The following is a 12654-nucleotide window of genomic DNA, read 5'->3' as shown; positions in this document are numbered from 1 at the left end:
CAGATATGTACTCAACTTTCATTAGTTTTGAGTTTTCTGATTTGAGCAACGGAAGTATTTATTAAAAATTTGTCTTTACGGACTGTTCTGTTTTGACAGATTCTGCCTTTTATTTCGCATTGCCTCTTTTGCTATGTGGGATGGATTTCTTTGTTCCATTAAACTCCAGTAGCTTTGGGCAATGTCCAGAAGTGTTAAGAATGATTGTGTCACCTCTGAACATGTGAGTTTTTGATTATGTACTAACCCCTCTAATGAAGTTTATGAGAAGTTTGGTGTGAAGGAAGTTTTCAAGGGTCAAGAGAGGAGGATGATATACTATGATCAAGAAGAGTGAAAAGTCTAAGCTTGGAGATACCCCGGTGGTTCATCCCTGCATATGTCAAGAAGACTCAAGCGTCTAAGCTTGGGGATGCCCAAGGCATCCCCTTCTTCATCGACAACATTATCAGGTTCCTCCCCTGAAACTATATTTTTATTCCGTCACATCTTATGCACTTTACTTGGAGCGTCTGTATGTTTCTTGCTTTTGTTTTTATTTGAATAAATGCTTGTGTGGGAGAGAGACACGCTCCGCTGGTTCGTATGAACACATGTGTTCTTAGCTCATAATATTCATGGCGAAGGTTGAAACTGCTTCGTTAATTATTATATGGTTGGAAACGGAAAATGCTACATGTAGTAATTGGTATGATGTCTTGAATAACTTGATATTTGGCAATTGTTGTGCTCTTGTTTAAGCTCTTGCATCAAATACTTTGCACATATTAGTGAAGAAATACATAGAGCTTGTTAAAATTTGGTTTGCATGAGTGGTTTCTCTAGAGTCTAGATATTTTCTAGTGAGGTGTTTGAACAACAAGGAAGACGATGTATAGTCTTATAATGCTTGTAATATGTCTTTTATGTGAGTTTTGCTGTACTAGTTCGTGCTTGTGTTTGCTTCAAACAACCTTGCTAGCCTAAACCTTGTATCGAGGGGGGATACTTCTCATGCATCCAAATCCTTGAGCCAAACAACACTATGCCATTTGTGTCCACCATACCTACCAACTACATGGTATTTCCTGCCATTCCAAAGTAAATTGCTTGAGTGCTACCTTTAAACAATTCAAAATTTATCACCTCTGATTTGTGTCAATGTTTTATAGCTCATGAGGAAGTATGTGGTGTTTATCTTTCAATCTTGTTGGGCAACTTTCACCAATGGACTAGTGGCTTCATCCGCTTATCCAATAATTTTGCAAAAAGAGCTGGCAATGGGATTCCCAGTCCCAAATTAATTAACAAAAATAGACACTCCTCCATGGTATGTGATTGTTGGACGGCACCCGAAGGATTCGGTTAGCCATGGCTTGTGTAAGCAAAGGTTGGGAGGAGTGTCATCATAATAAAATGAAAATAAAAAGGCACTCCTTCATGGTATGAGATTGTTGGCAGGCACCCGAGGATTCGGTTAGCCATGGTTTGTGAAAGAAAGGTTGGAAGGAGTGCCATCCAAAAATAAAATAAAATGGGAGCCGCTCTTTGAAGGTTTGTCTGGCAAGGGGGTTAGAGTACCCGCTACCATTCGTTGACAACAACATACACCTCTCAAAACTTTATTTTTATGCTCTCTTTATGTTTTCAAAATAAAAGCTCTAGCACAAATATAGCAATCGATGCTTTCCTCTTTGAAGGACCATTCTTTTACTTTTATTGTTGAGTCAGTTCACCTATCTCTCTCTACCGCAAGAAGCAAACATTTGTGTGAACTGTGCATTGATTCTTACACACTTGCTTATTGCATTTGTTATATTGCTTTGCATTGACAACTATCCATGAGATATACATGTTACAAGTTGAAAGCAACCGCTGAAACTTAATCTTCCATTGTGTTGCTTCAATATCTCTACTATGAATTTATTGCTTTATGAGTTAACCCTTATGCAAGACTTATTGATGCTTTTTTTGAAAGTACTATTCATGAAAAGTCTTTGCTATATGATTCAATTGTTTACTCATTGCATTTACGTTGTTTCTAATCGCTGCATTCATCTCATATGCTTTACAATAGTATGATTAAGATTATGTTGGTAGCATGTCACCTCAGAAATTATCTTTTATCGTTTACCTACTCGAGGACGAGTAGGAACTAAGCTTGGGGATGCTGATACGTCTCCAACGTATCTATAATTTCTGATGTTCCATGATTGTTTTATGACAATACCAACATGTTTTGTTCACACTTTATATCATTTTTATGCGTTTTCCGGAACTAACCTATTGACGAGATGCCGAAAGGCCAGTTGCTGTTTTCTGCTGTTTTTGGTTCCAGAAATCCTAGTAAGGAAATATTTTCGGAATCGGACGAAATCAACACCGAAAGTCTTAGAAATACGCGAAGCTTCCAGAGCACCGGAGAAAGGCCAGAGGGGTGCCAGGGGGGCCCCACACCCCAGGGCGGCGCGGCCCAAGGGGGGCGCGCCCCCCTATGGTGTGGGCAGCCCGTGGCCCCTCCGACTCCGACTCTCGGCCTATTTAATCGTCCCTGACCTAAAAACCTCGAGGAGTTCGACGGAAACAGAGAAAACCATCCAGAGCCACCGCCATCGCGAAAGTCCAATTCGGGGGACAGACGTCGCTGTTCCGGCACCCTGCCGGGACGGGGAATTGCCCCCGGAGCCATCTCCACCGCCGTCTTCACCGCCATCTTCACCGCCATCGCTGCCTCCATGATGAGGAGGGAGTAATCCACCCCCGAGGCTGAGGGCTCCCATTTGTAGCTATGTGGTTCATCTCTCTCCCATGTACCTCAATACAATAATCTCATGAGCTGCTTTACATGATTGAGATTCATATGAGTTTGGTATCACTATTTATCTATGTGCTACTCTAGTGATGTTATTAAAGTAGTTTATTCCTCCTACACGGTGTAATGGTGATGGTGTGTGCATCCGTGTTAGTACTTGGCGTATGCTATGATTATGATCTCTTGTAGATTATGAAGTTAACAATTGCTATGATGGTATTGATGTGATCTATTCCTCCTACATAGTGTGAAGGTGATAGTGTGCTTGCTATGTTAGTACTTGGTTTAGTCGTATTGATCTATCTTACACTCTAAGGTTATTTAAATATGAACATTGAATTGTGGAGCTTGTTAACTCCGGCATTGAGGGTTCGTGTAATCCTACGCAATGTGTTCATCATCCAACAAGAGAGTGTAGAGTATGCATTTATCTATTCTGTTATGTGATCAAAGTTGAGAGTGTCCACTAGTGAAAGTATGATCCCTAGGCCTTGTTCCTAAATACTGCTATCGCTGCTTGTTTACTGTTTCACTGCGTTACTACTGCTGCGTTACTACTGCTTGTTTACTGTCCTGGGCAAAGCACTTTTCTGGTGCTGTTGCCACTGCTCATATATATTCATACCACCTGTATTTCACTATCTCTTCGCCGAACTAGTGCACCTATTAGGTGTGTTGGGGACACAAGAGACTTCTTGCTTTGTGGTTGCAGGGTTGCATGAGAGGGATATCTTTGACCTCTTCCTCCCTGAGTTCGATAAACCTTGGGTGATCCACTTAAGGGAAAACTTGCTGCTGTTCTACAAACCTCTGCTCTTGGAGGCCCAACACTGTCTACAGGAAAAGGAGGGGGCGTAGACATCAGCGATCCCCTATACTTGTGGGTCATCAAGACTATTTTCTGGCGCCGTTGCCGGGGAGAATAGCTTTATTTGGAAGTTCACTTGGATTGATATTGTTCGCTGCAAATTCTCCATCATGGGTAAACCTCGCGATACTAAGGTCGCCATATTACCATCCACTACAAGAAAAGGTACAACTCTGAGTACCTCTGCTACTCTTGATTCACCATCTGTGATTGATAAACTTGTTTCACCGCCACATGCTTCACATGCGGGTACTTCTGCTGAATCTGAAAACTCTCATAATATTGATAATATTTCTGCTGTGCTTGATGATAGTGGTTCATTGGGATCTTTTCTAGATGCTATGATTGCTAGGTCTAGACAAATTGAAAATACTGAAACTCCTAATGCTACTACACCTGTTAATTCACCTGAACTTGATTATTCTAGTGATGATCCTGATGAAGATTATGTGGAGCTTAATGATGATTTTATTGAAAAATGCAATGCTACTACTGATGCAAGAAAAATTAAAAAGTTGCTTGCAGAACATGCTGTTAGATATAAACTGTCTCCTGATCCTAAGTTTGCCACATCTCCTATAAACATTAAGGATAAAGATTATGATTTTTCTCTTGATTTATCTCATATAGCTATTGTTGAGAAAACACCCTTTTGTGGTACTGAAAAAGAAAGTGTTGTTGAACACATGATTGAGGTATCTACTCTGAGTAGCTTGTTTTCTGATGATGTTAAGAAGCGTACTTACTTTGTTGCTAAAATCTTTCCATTCTCATTAAAGGATGACGCTAAAACTTGGTATAATAGTTTGCCACCTAATTCTATTAAAAGTCCAAAAGAATTGCTTGATGTTTTCTTCCGTAAATACTTTCCTGCTAGTGCTCAACATATTGCTTTGCAGAGAATCTATAATTTTGACCAGGGAGATGGAGAGAAATTGCCTGAGGCTTGGGCGAGATTTTGCTCTCTTATTAGAGCTCGGCCTGATCATGATTTGGAAAAGCATGATTTACTTGATATATTTTATAGTGAACTAACCATTGAGTCTAGGGCATACCTGGATAGTTGTGCTGATTGTGTTTTCAGGAAAAGAACTCCAGGGCAATTATTTGAAGAATTATTGGCTAAAATAGGCCGGAATCATGATGATTGGACTACGCCTGAACCAACTCCAACGCCAATATTGAAGAAGAGGGGTATGATTAAATTAAATGATGAAGATATGAGGGAAGCCAAGAAGTCTCTCAAGGAGAAAGGTATTAAATCTGAAGATGTGAAGAATCTTCCTCCCATAGAAGATATATGTGAGATAATTCCCCCTTCATCCATGATTGAGGTAAACTCCCTTCAACGCTTTACTAGGGAAGATATTCCGTATTCGAAACCTCCTGCACAATGCTTAGATGAGTTTGATAATTATATTGTTAAGCAAGAAAATTTTAATATGAGAGTAGAGAATCATTTAATGGAAAATTCTCGAGCTATTAGTGAATTGCATGATATTGTAGAGAGAACCTCCAATGATGTTAAGATGCTTGTTAAACATTTTCATATGGTTCAAACTCAAATTGATCAACTCACTAAAGTGCAAAATGACTTGTTGGGGAATAATTCTAAAGAGAAACATGCTTATGAAGTAACAACTAGAGGTGGTGTCTCTACCCAGGATCCTCTATATCCTGAAGGGCATCCCAAAAGAATTGAACAAGATTCTCAACGAACTAAAACTAGTGCTCCATCTAAGAAAAAGAAAAAGAAACATAAGAATGTTGTAGAATCCTCTGAACCTGTTAATGATCCTAATAGCATTTCTATTTCTGATGCTGAAACTGAAAGTGGTAATGAACATGATAAAGATAATGATAAGAATGATGCTTCTGATAAAGAAGATGTTGAAGAAGAACCCGAAAAGCATGCTAAAAATAAAAAGTACACTAAAGAAGATTTTATTGCTGAGAAACATGGTAATGAAAGAGAACCTTGGGTCCAAAAGCAAATGCCTTTTCCTGCTAAGAAACTAAAATCAAAGGAAGAAGAACACTATAATAAATTTTGTGATTGGATGAAACCTTTATTCTTGCAAATCCCTTTGACTGATGCTATTAAATTGCCTCCTTATTCAAAGTATATGAAAGATATTGTGTCTAACAAAAGGAAAATCCCCAATGAGGAAATTTCCACTATGCTTGCTAATTACTCTTTCAATGGCAAAGTGCCAAAGAAATTGGGCGACCCAGGTATACCTACTATTCCTTGTTCTATCAAGAATAATTATGTTAAAACTGCTCTATGTGACTTGGGAGCCGGTGTTAGTGTTATGCCTTTTTCTCTTTATAAGAGACTTTACTCAGATAAGTTGATACCTACTGATATATCTTTGCAAATGGCTGATAAATCCGCTGCTATTCCTGTTGGTATATGTGAGGATGTTCCTGTTCAAGTTACTAATAACTGCTTGATATTAACTGATTTTGTTGTGTTGGAAATGCCTGAAGATGATAATATGTCTATTATTCTTGGGAGACCTTTTCTTAACACCGCAGGGGCTGTTATTGATTGCAATAAAGGAAAGGTTACCTTCAATGTTGATGATAAGGAGCATACCGTCTATTTCCCCAAGAAGATTGATAAAGTATGTGGAGTCAATACTATTTCTAATGTGAGAACTATCAAAGTTGGAACTATTGATTGTCCTATATATGAGCCTAAAGAAGAATATCAAACTCTCGTGATTGGATCCATATCAATACAATTCAAGGTAACATGATTGATTTGAGGTTTATTTCTTCTTATGCTATGTAAAATTTATTTGATGGCAAGACTTGATCAACCTTGTTAACAAATACTTTTTATATGCATAGAGGAGGTAAACAACATCTTTTTCTTCCTCCACTTGCTCTAGTTGCTGTAGCACTTTTGATTTGCAAATTTCCTTACTTAATTAGAGTTTTCAAAAAATTTCCTGGCCAGTAATAAAAACTTAATACCCAAAAATGTGCATTTTTCAAAGTTTTCAAAAATTCACAAAAATTATACCGTTGGTCCTATTTTTCGACGAGGCACCTGGGAGCACCAGAGGATGACCTGTGGGGCACCCCAGGGTGCCACACCACAGGCCGGCGCGGCCAAGGAGGGGGCGCGCCACCCTGTGGTGTGGGCCCCTCCTTGCCCCACTATCTCATCTCTTTCTCCCAGCATCTTCTCTCTCCCGAAAAAACTCGAACCAGCTTTCTCTCACTCGCGTTTTTGCTCAAGAGCTCAGGATTTTTCGATCTCTTTGCTCAGCCCAGATTTCTGTCTGAAATTTGGCACATTTGCTCTCCGGTATGTGACTCCTTCGCCTATCCAAGTAGAATTTTGTTTGGTTGAGTATATCTTGAATATTTTGCTGCTGTAGGTAACATGTTTAGTGAGCTTGCATGCTTGTTCTAAGTTGTATAAACTAGTTTTGATGCATGATTAGTACTCTAGCAAGTTCCTATAGTAGTTCCCCTTGATTATATGTCACCAAATCAAGTTTTATATCACTTGTTGAAAAATTTCAGAAAAGAAAGATGAAGAAGTTCAACTTTGGAGAATTGTTCAAGAGAGGAACAACCAGCACCGGGAGGCCTTCTAGGGCCGCCACCCGGCTTAGGCGATCGTACAATGAGGATATCATCGCGCCTAGCTTCGCGCCCGAAGAGGACAACGGGGCTCCTAATGCTTTATCTTTTCCATGCTATGATTTTCTGAGAAATGCAGGGATATTGGATGATTTCTTCACCCTTGTCAATAGGGCGGGCTTAACCACCTACGTGGAAGACGAAAGGGAGCAATACTATATGCTCACCAAAATTTTCGTCGAGAGCTTCAGGTTCAACAACACGCAATACGAGCCGACAGTCGCATTCAAGATCTATGGTAATCCTGTTACTATGGAATTGGAAGATTTTTGTCGTGCATTGGATATTGCCCCTGTAGGTACAGCAAGGAGGATTGATGACAACCCCCGGGACTTGTTGGAGCTCTATCGAGGGATCACCGACGATGATTGTAGCACCATTCAGCGTGGCAAGATAAGGAACATTCAACTCCCCGCCATTAAGTATTTTGCATATTACATTGCTACTAGCATTCTTGGTAGGGAGAACACTAGCAATATTTCTAGTTACCATCTTGCTTTCTTGAATATTGCACTTACTGGTCGGACATCTTATCACCTTGGTTCTCTTATTGCTCGCCGCCTGTCTAATAGGGGGCCTATTTTTGGAGGAACTATTGCATTGCGCGTTTTAACATATTTAAGACTTCCCCTTGATCCTAATGATGTGCCATTGACCCCTAGGAGACTCGATATTGCTGCTATGAAGAGTCATCATTTTGTTACCGCTGATTCTACTTTAGATAATATGGTCTATAGAATGTTGTTTGCTGACGGGGATGAGAAGGAAATCCCTCTTCCCCAACCAGGTTTGTTCAGTATTGACAGGCAATCATGGTCGTGCACTAAGGAGGAGGTGGATGAACATATGAAGATACAAGATTTCCACCAGCAGCATGACTCCGAGGACGCCGAGGCCTCCCACGACTACACCGTCACGTATCCGGGTGCTTCTTCTAGCACATGCCCGGAATATGATCCATCTTCGTCGTACTACGGAGATACTACCTCATGGTCTCGATGGGATTGAACTCCACTTAGGCCAAAAGCCTAAGCTTGGGGGGAAGTATACTGGCATCACTCATTCCTTGCATATTATGGTTGCTGGATACTTGTACATACTTGTTTAGTCTCTTTGAGTGGTTTTCTAATGAGAGGGAGATGATATTTGGGGAAGTGCTGCCTGAAAACAGATTCTGGACTGTTACTAGAAAAATTCGTGTGCACAGCCAGAATGTTATTTTGAGCTGCCAATTTTTGTGCAGGTTCCCCAGGTTGTTATCTAACTTTCATTAGTTGAACACTTTTCGAGCTGAGCAACGTAAGCTTTTTGTAAAAATCGATTTCTGTACTGCTGTCAGGTTTTGGCAGATTTCTGCCATCTCGCTTTTCTGTGTTTCTTCTAGTTTGCTATTTCTTGTTTTTTCTTTGTTTCTTTCCCAAAATACAAAAAGACCAAAAATATTTCTGTTGTTTCTCTTCACTATTTGTTTGTTTTGGTTTCTTGCATTTGTTTCGCTTTATTTGCTATTGCTAGTTTGCTATGAGAAAACCCAAAAAGATTTTACTTTGTTTGCTTGTTTTCTTTTGTTCTTGTTTCTAATTCGAAAACACTAAAAATATTTGCTGTTCTTCTTTGGTTTGTAAAGTTCTTTATGAGTTCAATGGTCCTCGGTGGCTGGAGCATGGTTTTCATTTCATATTATCCAAGCTACACAAGTGAAAGGCAATAATGACGATCTACGACAATCTGATTGTGGTGAGAGGTTGGTATGAACTCTATTTGTTTTCATTTTTGTACATATACTCATCCATGTGAGCATGCTTGGTTGGTTCATGTGAGGTATATGTCATTTGAGAAAGTCTAGTAGTTTATGATCTCTCATGTTTGGCTCCAATTTATTAATATGAGTAGCATGTCATGGATGTTTGTTGCATTGTTTTATTCATAAGTAAGTATGGCATTGTGGTATCCTCCTCTGAATAATTCATTTATATCGACTTGGCACATGCTCACGCATGCATATGACTGAACCAAAGTCAATTAAGCCTCGATGATTTATATTGCTTCAGAGTTCTTGTATCACTTTTATGCCTCCGTTAATTTATTTTGCCGCAAGCATGATTATGACAGTTACTGCTCTCTTGATTTGTCGCTCCCTAGTCTTTTGCTAGCCTTCACTTGTACTGAGCGGGAACGCTGCTCGTGCTTCCAAACACATGAAAACCAAGTTATTCCAGAGTGTCCACCATAAATACCTATTCATGGCATTTCAAACCATTCCAAGTAAATTCTCATGCGCTACCTTTAAAACCTTCAAAACGCTTCTCAATTTGTGTTTATGTTTCATAGCTCATGAGGAAGTATGTGGTGTTTAGCTTTCAACCTTATCATTTACTTTTGACGGACTCTCATATGGACTAGTGGCACATCCGCTTATCCAATAATTTTGCAAAAGAGCTGGCAATGGGATTCCCAGTCCCGAATTAATTAACTTAAATAGACACTCCTCCATGGTATGTGATTGTTGGATGGCACCCGAAGGATTCGGTTAGCCATGGCTTGTGTAAGCAAAGGTTGGGGGAGTGTCATCATCATAATAAAACTAAAATAAAAAGGCACTCCTTCATGGTATGAGATTGTTGGCAGGCACCCGAGGATTCGGTTAGCCATGGTTTGTGTAAGAAAGGTTGGAAGGAGTGCCACATAAACATGCAAATAATTCATGGGAGCCGCTCTTGAAAGTCCGGTTGGCAAGGTACACTGGTGGAAAAAAGGGCTTTGGTCGCGGTTGGCAACTGCCATTAGTCGCGGTGGCGCAACCGCGACCAAAGCAGCGCGACTAAAGGCCCCCCCCTTTAGTCGCGGTTCCTTACGAACCGCGACTAAAGGCCCGTCCACGGGGGCCGCAGGCGGCGCCAGGCGGAGGACCTTTAGTCGCGGTTCTTCCGGCCAACCGCGACTAAAGGCCTCCGCAGGTTTAGGTTTTAGCCCCCTCCCCCTAAATCTGGTTTCTTTTTAATTTGTATTGTTTTATTTCTTTTGGGTTTTAATTTTGAAGGAGTTTCACATATTCTACGGTACTGTATACATACATGCATATGAATGTACAATTTCAAACAAATTTGAAATTAGAACCAAAAAGAATTCAAGAGGAATATACAATATATATTCAATATCGGATGACCATATACAATATATATTCAATATCGGATGACCATATACAATTTTGAACAAGTTAGTTACAAATTCTGGTGCATATAAAGTTCTACGTCATCGTAATAGAGTGGTCGGAAGCGAGCTTCTGGACTAAGCGTCTTCCGGAGGTTATTCCTCAGGATGTTGTTCTCACACGTCTGGTCCCGCTCATTGCAGTATCTCCGGATCCTCTCACAAACATAGTATCCACATAGATTGGTCCCCGGTGGCTGAATATCCCCAGTCGTCCGCACTGCCATTTTAAAATGTAGCTCTTTTTTGAATTCACCGACCTTGGTATCTACGAACCGTCTCCAAACCCTACGAGGCAAAGAAAATTAAATAAACAAGAGAGTTATTAATTAGTTACTTGATATTAGGAAATGATGAACGAAATAGGCCGATCGATATAGAGCGCAAATGAATGAAAATAATTACTTTTGCATCATTTTTCTCATGTCGCCCCAAAGCGCCGGATCCATATTCAGAGAGTCGTGGACAAGAACTGAGGAGGTCTGAACTTTAATTACCATAAGAATCCAGTGGAACCTGCGGACACGATACATGCACAGTCATGCATAACTCATCGATTAGCCACATACCATGCATGGAGTAAACAAAAGAGAATGTGCTCAAGACAGAAACACTCACCCAAAATGGTAAGGAAATAGAATATCACTTTTCTCGTTGCTTTGTTTTCTAATAAACCGCCACAGGTCATCCTCCACGTCGGCGGGGTGGTGTTCTAACACATATGAATTAACGATTTGTGGGTCAATGAACCCAACATCATGGATGTTCCTTATTCGCATTTCCCGCTTCTTCATTCTGCATAATAGCGTACACAACAAGATAGTTAGGACGGTGCGAGGTGCAATGAACGAGATGGGGTAGAAATTAATAAATCACTTACGTAACGTAGCAACCGATGATAGATTTGTCGAGGTCGCGCAGATTGAACAGCTGGAACAATTCACTCAGATGACTTTGTACCCCGTAATGTTTGAAGTGATGCTCATATCTAACTTCCGCATAGATATACTCTTTGGCGTTTTTATGTTTTATGTAACCCTTGTACCAATTTAGCAGACCTTTCATTTGTCGAGGTAGATCCTCTTCCTGCGCAGGCTCGATGAGAGGGCCATTCTTCACATATGTAAATACTACGTCCTTCATTGGCGCCTCATCAAGGCCTAGCAGTGCACGAAGAGTGATACCTAACTCGGCCGCTTGTTCTCTGGCACTCGTTACAGTCAATCCATGTGCTGCCGCAGCTGCTATGATATCGGGGGCATCCGGATCGGCGGCTTGCACTATGAGCGGGGCGATCGATTGTTTACTTTGTTCCCCGAGCTGGGCAACTTCTTTCCCCCTTTCTAATTTTGACTCGGCCTCGTCCTCCAAGGCTTTCTTCTCCGCCAACTCTTTCCTGTTCTTGAACGCGAGTGCTTGCCTACGAAGTTCACGTAAATAGTCGTCAGGCAGATTCTTCGCGGCTTGGGACGGTGTGTTCAAAAATGACTTAGCCCACTGCTTTTGCTTGTCAGAATATACTGGCTTGGGCTCGCCCTCTCTTTTCTTCTTGCACTCCTCCTTCCATTTCTCATCTTGAGCAGCCACGGCCGCTGCATTTTCCTCGACACTAAGTTCCCAAGGCCTCGGGATGAGAGGCTTCGGTGATGGCTCGTATCTTTGTTTTCTTAGGTACATAAGGGTCCGGGTTAATAACCCAGGACTGCTTCTGCTTCTTCGCCGGAGGTGGATTGGGGGGCGGTGTCTGCTGATCACCCGCCGGACGAGGACTAGGGGGCGGCGTCTGCTTACCCGCCGGACGAGGACTGGGGGGCGGCGTCTGCTTACCCGCCGGACGAGGACTGGGGGGCGGCGTCGGCTGACGTGAAGGAGGTGTATTAGGTGAAGCACCACCACCACCGCCGCCACCGCCACCGTCACCGCCACCGCCACCGCCACCGCCACCGCCACCACCACCACCGTAGGGGGGTGGACTTGTTGGCGCCTCGCCTGGAAACTTGATAAACTTCTTCTGCCATAGAATGAACTGGCGCTTGACATCTCCAAGTCTTTTCACCCCTTCAGGTGTAGCAATGTCAATGTCCAGGTCCTCAAACCCTTGGACTATCTCCTCCACCGTCAC

The sequence above is a fragment of the Lolium perenne genome, chromosome 4 (assembly GCF_019359855.2).
Source record: "Lolium perenne isolate Kyuss_39 chromosome 4, Kyuss_2.0, whole genome shotgun sequence".
Classification (NCBI taxonomy): Eukaryota; Viridiplantae; Streptophyta; class Magnoliopsida; order Poales; family Poaceae; genus Lolium; species Lolium perenne.
This window is presented reverse-complemented; position numbering follows the sequence as displayed.